The sequence below is a fragment of the Halyomorpha halys genome, unplaced genomic scaffold, assembly GCF_000696795.3.
Source record: "Halyomorpha halys isolate HHAL.00 unplaced genomic scaffold, Hhal_1.1 Scaffold15.1, whole genome shotgun sequence".
Taxonomy (NCBI): domain Eukaryota; kingdom Metazoa; phylum Arthropoda; class Insecta; order Hemiptera; family Pentatomidae; genus Halyomorpha; species Halyomorpha halys.
Window position 1 is genome coordinate 1295200 of NW_027108914.1, and position 12521 is coordinate 1307720.

General features: G+C 29.0%; 1 long non-coding RNA gene across 1 annotated transcript in view; it reads left to right on the forward strand.

Moving 5' to 3' along the window:
- Positions 1 to 8911: 8911 nt before the first annotated feature.
- LOC136795709 (uncharacterized) overlaps positions 8912 to 12521 on the forward strand; it is a 46559-nt gene continuing 42949 nt past the window's right edge. Inside the window, exon 1 of the long non-coding RNA XR_010843359.1 lies at positions 8912 to 9026. This is a non-coding gene — a long non-coding RNA (uncharacterized lncRNA). The remainder of the gene's footprint in view (positions 9027 to 12521) is intronic.

A 12521-nucleotide genomic window follows, 5' to 3' on the forward strand; every position in this document is an offset into this window, starting at 1 on the left:
TAATGAATAGTTTAATTATTATTTGAGTACTTTGACCCTAACCGGACCATCTTCCTTTTATATAACCATTTTTGTTTCAGATACGTTTATTTTTTATTAACATTATGTTAACTTTTGAATTTTTTATCATTTCATGCGCATTTCTCTAATTTATTTTGTAATTCTGAAAAAGGTCCGTTAGAATAAAATGTTGGCTTTTAATAAAAAGAAAAAAGGTGATTAGCACAGCGTGATTGAAGAAGAAGATTTTTTTTGTTTTTGTTTGGAAGACAGATATATAGTGATTTAATTTTAACATTAGTGCTAGAAAACCGGGAATAAGATTGCGGGGGAAACACGTTTATAAGGCTTGTGCAGCAGATATTTGAAGCATTCCTTTGTTTGTTTTCCGATTTGCTAATATTCTTTAAGAAGAAATAATGAAAACAATTATGAAAATATTTTGTTTTTAGATCATCAGTATTAATTTTACTCGGTAAAGAGAAAAAATAACAAATGTTATACTTTGCCCTTCAGAGTGTTTTGATGTAGATATTTGAAACTTTTTTCCCATTGGAAACAATACTACTTTCATGAAAATGTTACTTCTCATAAACGAACATCTTGGTGATTAAATTGACGGGGCTTGCATGTGGAAGACTGAACCTAGTAATACATCTTCCCTTCAGCTAATCAATGAAGTCAAGGCGATCTCTCATCCTGTACCTTTTCATCCTTTGCTACATAGGATATTATACATTTTCTTTTCTTTTAGGGATATTAATATATTTCTTTAATGTTATAGAAAGTAAAAGAATTTAACTAAACCATATTGTTTCCAATAATTGCCATTTCTCGTATCTGTTGATATGTTAGGTTAATGTAGGTTATTGGAAGACTCAGCAAATTAAAGAACTCTGCTGTCTGGTATAGACCACCTTGGAAAAACATGTACCTCATTAATGGAGAAAAGTTTAAATAATTCTCCTTTCTTTCACGTGTATGACTCCCTCAGTTTGCCTAATCACAAAAATCATGGTATCATTGATGATGCCCAAGCTGCACTCCATATGATCAGAAGTCCTATGGATGTTCACAGAAAAATATCAATTCTAAATATCCTAGTTGACTTGAAGATAGCACACGATTCCATCTGGCTAATCACTCTCATCCATAAACTAGCCCATCACGGGATCTCCATAATTCTCCCAAGAACTCTGTTTGTTCTATCTGTAAACATACTAACTGTACTTTATCTCTTCCGGAATTCTCTTATGTAAACTATCTGTACTTCATATTTTCGAATTCAAAGTCAAGGGTTGTAAGTTTAAATGTGTAAAACTTATAATCCCTGACTTTGAATTTGTGAAATAATGACGCTGTGCGTATATTGCTGCTCTAGAACAATGCTTTGATGAAGTTTTGGTAAAACTCGAGTTTTGGATTATTCTCAACGAAATGACAGTAAGCTCTCAGTGGGATACTTTTGTAAGAATCCAACCCTGTAAGTATGTAATATATCTGAAAATCAAGGCACTACATCATGTAATGGATTAAGAAAGCTGTTAAAAGGTCAAAAAGGGAAGAGATCGACAGCAACAAAATGGGGCTTTATTCAAACCAAATATAATTATACATCAGGCTATTTCTCGTATATGATGAAAATGTCACATTAGAAGTTTTAGGAGTAATCACTGTTACAAAATCTAAATCCATTGAATCTATGGAAGCAGAGTCAGAGATTAAACCTTTTCTTCTTTCCTTCCATCTTCAAGTACATATATGATCGGTCTTAGTGGACATAGGAAATTGCAGTGTTAAAAATTCTAGAGAAGTCTTCCCTTTTCTATGCTCTCTTAGCAAAGCATTCCCATACACCTTGAAAGATAAATGTTGCTCATTCTAGAAACGTGTCCAAACAACCTTAAAGATTTTTCTTCTATAAAATCTTCTGCTGATTCCAAGTGAAGGTTTAATACAACGGTTACATTACGGATTCAGTTTCTACTCGGTTTTCCCTCTAATACTTTAAATATGCAATCATAATTCAGACAACAAGCTCTTAGAACTTGTCACCTGCACGAATGTAGCATAGCTCCGACGATATTACGTTATACTTTTTTTTTCCGTAATTGTAGTTATTAAATGTAAGTTGAATTTAATTTTAACGTTGCTACTTCAGGGTGGTTGAATAATACGCAAGTACGGTCCAATTTGATATATACAACCACCATCAACTATGGTAATTCCAATTATTATCTAATTAAATAATTTTATAAAAGCGTTATCATAGAGAGGAAAATATAATATAAATGTTTTTTCTTGATATTTATTTTTTCCATTTCACGGTCGATGGCTACGAAGTAGTAAACACGAAGACTTGATAATAGAAGCGGAAAAGAAGTTGAGTGTCAGAAGAAGCTGGAAGAAGTAGACTAGACTCAGGAACTGTGAGTAAACAACATTATCGACCCTTGGATGTTCCAGCTCAGGCACTCCAGCACAACTCCCTCTGGAGGCGTCACAACAGCGTTATATTTATCCGGCAGAACTCGGGCGCGGATATCTCACGCGAAATCTGCGCCAACATGGGAGACAGATGGAGGGAAAAAGAAATCTTGACGGGGCACGAGGAGAGCTAACAAACGATTTGATGAGAGGGTCCGAATTCAAATGAAAGCTATGATTGAGCGGCTTTGCTCCGTGCAAAGTTTCGCCAATGTGAAGCAATATCGTCGCGTGTTCCACCCCCCCTCCATGTTCCTTCTGATAGCTCACTCGCGGTAATGTCGGCCACAATATGCTCTTCGATAAACTAAATTCATTGAAGTCGTTTATCAAAGTAGCTGTTTCAGTATTATATCTTGTGTGTATAATTTTAACTAATAAATTTGACATATCTAGAATTTACATTATACACTAAGTGTTTATAGTACTACTTATGTTCATTTATTTTTATTTTATTTATAGAGGCTTCCAATTTTACAACTTATTACAAAATACAACAAATAATAAATAAATGTAATGATACCGAGTAAGCAAATTTCCAATAAAGCTTTTATATATTATTGACAAATGGTTACATTATGGTAATCAATTCTGTAAAACCAAAACGCTGCAATTATTAATTAGCCATTACAATCTCATATTTTATCGTGTAAGAATAATAAAATCCTGACTAAAAATATTGCTGAATATTATCAATAATATCTTGGATTATCAGGAATGAAACTTGATGCGGTTGAAATTTGATTAAAATCAAAACTAGGGTGAATATTTGATTTGATTCATTAAAAAGAACTATACTACTATATGTGTGATTCAGAAGAAAGAATCATAATTCTTTGAGAGTTAGTCAATTCTCTATTTAGAACAATCGAATACATAAGAGTGGGGATGTTTTAGTCTGTTGTACTACATATATAATTAAATAAGTAAAGTATAACTGTTTTACCGGCTACCTTAACGGACTCTTCGGAGTAACCGATGGGAAAATTAAATAATACATAATGAAATGGGAAAACAATTATTTCCGTAAAACAAAACGAAAAGAAGATTTAGTGACTACTATTATAAATTAAAGGATCGTTTATGTACTTAAATAAAATTATCTAGTTTTTTTTAAATTATATTAGATTAATTTAACTCTATAATATATAATGTACATATCACCTATATATTAAATTCTAAATTGGAATTAATTTGTACTTAATTATGAGTTAATATTAAGAAGGGAGGTTTTTCTCTAGTATATACTCCGAATTAACCAACTCTGCCTCAGTCAGTAGTAAGACGGATAGGAGGGGTTGAATTCTACTGTATTGTATGAGGAGGTACATGGATGAACCTATTTCGGCCTTAAAATAAATTACTTTACAGTAACAAAGAAAGTTTGTTATTTAAAAAAAAATTACAGCAATAAATATCAAAACACTTGTACCTCAGTACCGTTCACCCTCTGAAATCGAAGTTTACACCCCAGCGAACCCTCCCTTAAAGATCTCATTAATCTGAAGTACCCCACAATCCTAGCCGAGCGACCCATCCTCCATCTTGGGATGCGGCACAGGAAGGAAAAAAGGATCCCAACAGCTGGCCGAGCTCCCAGGGGTCGGGACCAGGTGGTCATCATTTGTACACATCCAGGGTAGACAATGCCCGGCTAAATCCAGCTTCGATCTGTCACAGTCTGCAGAGCTACCTCCGCTCCATCTCTTATTATTATATCAACATCGGCAAAAAACTGAGGATGGAGTCGAGTTGGTGGGAGTTCACGCTTTGCCGAACCGGTAGCCTTGGAAGGAAAGGATATAGGGGTGGAATAAACCAGAATTATCTATCCACGCCTAACAGGCTTTACTTAAGATCTAGGATCCAAATAGGATTTAAAGAAACAAACTCTTAAGGGTTATGTAAAGGGCTCCCACTACAAAAAGTTATAACTGCGAAATGAAGGAACAATTAAGCAAAACATTTTTTTGCTTAATACACTTCATTCTGATTGGCTCTGCCAATGAAGATAGCAATAAATTTATCCTTAACCCTTAAAAGCTTTTAGGCGCCAAAAGTAAAAAGATATTAATCGGATCAAAGGTAAAACCTTAAAATTTTCATAGATAATATTTTATTTATTTAAATAAAGATCATAAAAAGAAATAAACAAATTAAAGAAGTATAATGAGAATAATGTATGCTATAATCGAAAGAATCTGAATGAAACCTTTAATTTATTTATTAAATGTCAACGTTTTGCATGCCAAAACTGATAATAATAAATTCGAATCCATAAATAAATAAATAAATTCACTTCAAAACCCTAATAGCCAAGTAGAAGTAATACACCACTAAGCAGACCCACTTATACTTGAGTAGCAGTTTATAATAGTTCATGTAAATTATTTAATGCTCTTTAAAGAGACTAAAAAATTTGTTTGGAATCATTCAGTAATAGGTTTGTAAAATATATCATGAGCCTTTTTTTTGAAAATAATCAACATAAACAAGGCAACATTATGTACAAATTTATTTATTTTAAGTTTTTAAAAAAGTACGATTATATAAATTTTTCAAGTATAGAAAATCTATAGCATTGGTACTAGGTAATTTTGGTTGGGCTTAGATTTTCTAAAATATTATAGTACACCACAATGAGCAAGACAACTTAATATTTACATTCATCTAATATACATAAAATAAAATAATCATCATAAATAAAGGATATGTTAAAGACAGATAAAATCGTACATTACATTTGCGTATCAAAGTGGAATTTATATTTTTTTAAATTTGTTATGTAATAGTAATTATTCTAGCTATAAAAATAATGCCACGCACAAAACTTTTTCTTTGTTTTCTCAAGGTTTCCCCAAATAATGGACATTACATACATTCATACATACAGCTACAATATTTGTAGCTGTTCTTTTTTAATCAAAATAGTGGTTAAAAGTTTCTAAAAAGAAATAACTATTTTAAAAACATATAAACCAAGAGACCCAGTTCCTACAATATATATGCTAATTTAATATTTGTATTTATAACAGTATAACACGAGTTAAAATTTATTCTATTTGTTAATACTGTTTTTATTATTAGATAAATCATATTCCTTCTTATTAAAAAATAGAATAAAAAAAAGTAATCTTTGATATAAAATTATGGGAATTGTTTAACACCCAACTTATTATGTATTACACAAACTGATTATACAGTATTATCATATAGACATATAATATCAATATTTACTTGATACGTAATGTTTAAACTCAAAGAATAAATTAAAAAAAAAAAAATTATAGTGGTCATGATCTCTTATATAATTTTTAATTATTAATTACTCTCTTATATCATTTTTGCAGACAGTAAAACATGTCAACAACAGTTTTATCATATAAATATATTTTTTTCCCAAGTGTATGTTTGCTTCAGTGGCAATAAAAGGAGGGTGAGAAAAAAATAAAATAAAATAAATTATTTTAAATCATAAAATCCTTCTTCAGCACTGAAAAACTTTGTTATAAAAGATTAAAATACTCAAATAACCTTAAAGAATCTTTGGAGATTGAAAAAGCTTTTAAGAATGCGGGACTGTCGAATGTTAGATAAAGTCTAGGATGACATTGTCTGGCTATCAAGCCCATTAACTGCTGGTGGTACAGTGATAGGCTGGGAAAAGGAAGTTTTTGGATTATGTCTCATGTTTTGTTAATATTTATTTTATGTTTATTCAATTAAACTATTCTAATCAATTTATTTTTTTAATATTAATAAATAATATACAGTATTAATTAAAGCGTTATAAGGTTGAATTATGTAATTTTATTTATTAATATATTTGTATTGTAAAGGAAATTTCAAGCCTATTTTGTAAAATTGTTATACTTATTTTAAATTACGAAATTTTTATTTTATGTTTAGTTAATTCTAAGTTTAATAGTAACATTTTTTATTTTAATGTAGTTAATTTATTTTATTATAGTATCATTTATTCATTATATATATTTTTTTTTTTATTTATCTAATTCTGCATTATATTTATTTTTAATTTTTGGGTTAGGTGTTCTGTTAATGGGTAGAATCTCTACATATATCATGCTATTGTATAACTAACATGAATTTTACTTTTTCTATATATTTTAATAGTTTTTAATATCAATAGATAAATATAAAAAAAAATTTGAATTTCTCATTCTGATTGATATTAATGTGCTATAACTACAACACTATTACTTATTGCCCAAGAGTGTCGCAGATTGTAAAATTAGTCAAGAAACAATACATAAAAAAATCTGGGTTACATTAACTATTATACAAAAATTTATACCCATAAGATATGTTTTAGATAACATCTATTGTTTATTCCTACTTGAGTTGCATTAAAAGCAATTTCTAGGACAGACTTATATAATGAATTAATTATAAGCATAAAAAAATTGGACCAAATCTCATAATTTAATAATTATATACTAAATGTAATCTATATGAAGAAGGATACATTTTCAAAACTGAGATTAATTTATTTTTTATTAAAAGTTTTAAATAGTAATTCTAAAATCTGAAGAAATCTAATAACTCCCGAAATAAAGCGCTATGGATAATTGACTTTATATCTATTAATATATATAACTATAAATTTTATTACATTTACAGATTACAGGTTTTATATATTACTTCCTTCAAGATATAAATACATAATACTTTAACTAGGCTTTCAAAGTTGAAAGGCGTGTCTTCAAAAGGTCCCGGTATAATTTATTGCCTTTGTCTTAAGGACTATTTATAGGCCGATAAGTTTCATTCAGATATTTTTGTTTCTAGTGAATGGAAGGCTATCAGCTATCTCAATTTAAGTGAGTCATTTAACGAGATAGTGATCGTATCCTTACATAAGAAACCTACTGTTGTTAATTTATCAGGGTTAATGTCTTTGATCAGTTAATATCTTAACTTTTTATAGTACAATATTTCAAACAAAAACCAAACTAAATTTTAAAAAAGGTATTTTTTTAATATACAGTAAGGCATTCCACAGCAAGGTGATGTTTGCCTATGCATATTGACTGACTTCTCGAAAACATTCCTATCTATACATTCATTTTCATAGTAATAGTTAATATTAAGAAATATGTATAAATAAAATAAAATTTAGAGAGAACATTAAAAGTATATATATTTTTACTCAATAACGGTAAATTGACATTAATTGATGCGATAAAGATGTAAATAAATTAAATTAGTTATATAAATGCGTACACATTTGTTTTGTTAAGGTAATCAAATGTTTCCGGAATATGAGGTTTTTAAATACTCTTGTAATGAAAAAATACAGCAATTAATAAAAATGTTAAAAATATAGCATGAATCTCTTAAAACATACAGACAAAACCCAAATCTACAAAATGAGATAAATTATTTTTTTTCTGCTTTAATATTTATTCACTGAAAACGTGAACCAAACATTTTTCAGAGACTCAGTGCTGAAATCAGCATAATATATCATATAATTTATGTTTTTTTTAATTTGAGGAATTTTTCAATTCCATAAGTTTTACTTAAAATTGTACCAAATGAAATCGAATAATGAACTTGAATTTAAGAAATCAAATTCTAGGGAAGAATTATTTTTGGGTACGTATGTTTTTGTTGTTTTTTTTTGGTTAAAAAATAAACTCATTTCAAAGTTGTTGTTTTGTTTTTTCAAGTATGGCTGCCTAAAGTAAGACAACTTTATTTACTATTGTTGTAAAGTAGTTTTTAGATAATTTGTATTTATAATTAAAAGCTAATTGGAGTCCCTTTTTTGAGGACTTCTGCAGTTGCTCATTCTATTTTTGATACGGAACTTTGAGAACCAGTGTCATTTATACAATTCATTAGTAGAAATCAAATCCTTTATTTTTCAACATTTGTATATATCCATTGATTATGCCTCTTAGTCGTATAAAAAGATAAACTATTAAATTAATATATTCTGAAGTATCATATTTTTTATATTTTCTACATTAAATAAAAAAAAAAACTATTTGTTTGTGTTCTTTTAAGCAAAAAATATCTCAATATTATCATGTATGTTTTTCCATAATATGCATTATGAATATTATTGTCATTAATTTCAATGATTAATTTTATAAATTTAAATACAAATCAAACATAATGGAATTTACATTAAATATTATTATTTTTTTTTTAAGGAAGGAGAAACATCACTTAGCCGAGAAAAAGAAAAATCCGCGGCGGGAGAGAGGATGAGTGAGACCTCAAGAAAATCATGGGAAGTACTTAACGCAGCGGAATGTAGCGATAGCCCGAAAGGTTAAACAGCAAGGAATTCTACGCCTCTAGCAGAGGCCAACCGGGACTTGGTTCTTATTTAAGTCCCTGAACTTCGTTGAGGACAGTATCTCAATTGAATATCTGTATGACCAAATCCAGTTAGACGTTTTGAGAAGGTCATGGTAACGTGGAAGCTTGATATGGTAACACATGACTAATGGATACCCAAATATAGAACTGTTGGATGAAGTCTTAGATGTAAGATGCGAGATAGAGTAAGTAAAGATAGCACTTTTTTTATATGGAGAATGCTGGGGAAAAACGAAGTGACTTGACTTTTTTTTTCTAAAATGAGTAATAGTGGTTTCTGCTAAATTTTTGGCTGGAGGACACGAGGGTAAATTCAAAACAAGTAGAAACAGTTCAAAATCGCTGTTGAATTGTTTGTGTAAATGGAAAGAATACGCTAATCCAAGATAAACTGTTCTCATGAAGTTTTTGAAAAAAAAAAATTGAGTTACGTCGTTTTACCCCTGTAGTCTTAAGTGGCGATTATTTAAAATTTGAATTATGGAAATTTCACAATTTCTTTAAAAAGTTATTTTTATAGAACAGAAAGGTTTACAATACGCTTGAAAAAGATATGGATCATTTCTTTGTTAGTAATAAAAATTCAAACATAATATTGAAACTGCTTGATCGTTATTTTGTCATTAATATATTAATTTGTATTTCGTACATAATTTTTATTATTTGTATGCTCTAAGTATACCTTCTAGGAAATAATACAATAGTGTTTTTTTTCTTTATTTTTCTCTTAGACGTTATAGGCATACTGTTCCTTATCTTAGGCGTCTTTAATTTTTTTTTTTAAATAACCTTTATTTAATTTTATACAATTATATATAATCGATTAATCGCAAATCTAATTGGTTCATAGAAAAATGTCAAACAAATAAAATAATTTTATAAAAAATTTTTTTTACTTATTTACTTGATCTGCTCTGGAACTATGGGTTAGCGATCATTGTAAATTTATAACGAGTTTTAAGAAAATATAACTTCTTCAATGAAGTAAGGTAATTTTTTATTTATTGATAAATATAACAATCTGCTATAACCTTGGGCAATGAGATGTAGTTATAAATAATCATATTCGTACCAAAATTAAAAAAATAAAAAGAATAAATACATAAATGAAAATAAAAATTGCATATAAATAAATAAAATCTCTATATGTATATAAGCAGAAAAATAAATAAAATGAACTTAATAAAATTATGTACATGAAAAAATAAAAATAAAATAGAATAGAATGATGCTAGGATGAAATAAAAGAAGGAATATTTTGAACTAATATAACAATAAAAATAAATGAAAAAATAAAATATTTAAATAGCACTAATCAAATTTACACAATTATGAAAAAGGTCAATGACTTGACTAAAAAAAAAATTATTTAATTAATATAAAAAGTGGTTCAGATGCTCCACTTATGTTACATGACACTCAAAGCTGAACTCCTGTTCTCCAATGATCTCTTTCAGTGCAATAATCCTTCATCAGATATCCACTATATTTCCCTGCACATTCACTATCTACATCTTACGAGATCTTCCTTGTCTATCTAACCTTGGTATTCGATGAGACCAACACTTCGCTTCCATACACATCATGTGGCCATACATCAAACTTGTTATTATATAAATTAATCTTACCATCACTACTTAATACCTATTGGAACTTATAAAAACATAATTTAATCAATATTTAAATTATATAAACATCCTTTCAAACATGCTGAACATTCAACTGTTATATATAGCTGTCCCATGACCTGCCCTCTAATCACTGTAAGAGGACACCAACACAGGACTCGTACCCACTTTATAAACTGTATGAGATAAAATTACCCGTGGATGTTCACAGAGGCTTTATCAAGTGGCGAGATTAGAACCCAAACCTGTTCCACCAGAGTTGCGCCACTCCTGCCTGCTCGGGTGTACCAATCAGCTATTCTCCTAAATCATCCTCTTTGTCGATAATAACTGCAATCCTAGGAGCCCAAGAGCCCAAAGATTTCGTCCTTCCTTCCTTTAAATAAAGCACAAGACACGCTGTTTTTCGATATGTATAGGTGGGTTCTCTCTAAGTATTAATTTGTAAAATAACATCAATTATTCTGATGCAGATAGTGTTTTAACTGCTTGTGGATAGAACAGAGCGTACACAAAAGGGATACGATCGCTGGGATTTTGGTCTTACCATTTGTTTATCAAAGAAGGAAATTTACGGAAAATTCTTAAAAATCAACTTATTAGTTTAACGTTTAAAGAAACAAATGTAGAGAAATTGGTTATTTCAAGACCTGTAGTTTTTAAAAAAAAGTTTGAATAATATATTCATTAATGTAAAAATAAATAGCATTGAAAAAAACACATGGATATATCGTCATCCATCGAAGATCTATTACATCCCCAGAATGGGATTGTTATATATTGTTGTAGATTAAGATTTATTTCTCTGGGTCTTTATTAAATAAATATTGACAAACCCAGGTGAGGAATGAACCCACAAGGAACCCAGCACTCAGAGATTCTTTCCACAATGCGCTAAAATATTATTTTAAAACTTTATACAAAAACATTAATTCAGATATCAATTTATTCAATAGTTATTTTGCTGTTTTAAAGATTTAAGGGTTTATTAGAACCTAATAATAAAAATTATATTACATATTTGTTCGTTGTTATTATTACATATTTATTGGCATATGTCCTAGTTTTATAAAAGTAATATTCTGGCATAAAATTATATCAAAATAATTTTAATTACACAAGTCTACAAAATTTTTTTTTTATTTGTATCTTTAAAATGAGCAATAAAATTTTGATTCTAGTATCGAAAAATGTCAAAACTTTTCATTTGTTACTTTTAACTTTGCTTTTGTAGAAACTTGAACGATGGCACCTCTTTCATTTGCTCCTTTATAACTCCCAAACTTGACCAAAATTGCTTATATTTTTCTTATTTTTTAAGTCGATAAAATTTTCTACGATTTTAAACCAAAATGAGCTCTGTACGACTATTAATTTCCAAGGTCTCCAAACGTAGTCCTTTTTCACCAATGAATCAATAAGTAATTGTCTCTAATTCTATGAAATACGATCAAAAAGTTTCGTTTATGAAAACAATGATATTTGATAAATTTCACTAAATTTAATCAACTTTTATTTTAGCCAATAACTGAATGTTTAGGATATCGAAAATTTTAACAAGTGAAATTTATGAGAAAAACTTTTTTAATTTCTAAAATCCGACGATTTTTTATTATATGTGAAAATTAATCAATTTTTTGAAAAGCTTTTGGAAAGGAATGGTCTTAGATAGCTCATTCGAGCTCTCTTTTAGTCTTTTAGTTGTTTAGTAAAAATTTAGAAAACGGCGTACGTGTCGCATTAATTTAAAAAGCTAATATTATCTAGAACAATTATTGTTTTTATTAGTTATGCGTAATTAAATTATATAAATAAATTGTATTTGATATGTATGAGAGGTAACAGCTGGGGTTTTTTAACTTAAAATAATTTCTTTTGTCGGCATAAAAACCAATTATACCACCGGACCTAGGCAAAAAACCCAGCGGCAACAGATCTAAAGTAATGGAAAAAGACATATAGATAACAGAGAGTACCATTAACTGGGAGCCATTAACCGTCTAGGCAGAGCTCTTATCATTCACGTGGCCAGCGTAGACATTAGAAAGTATG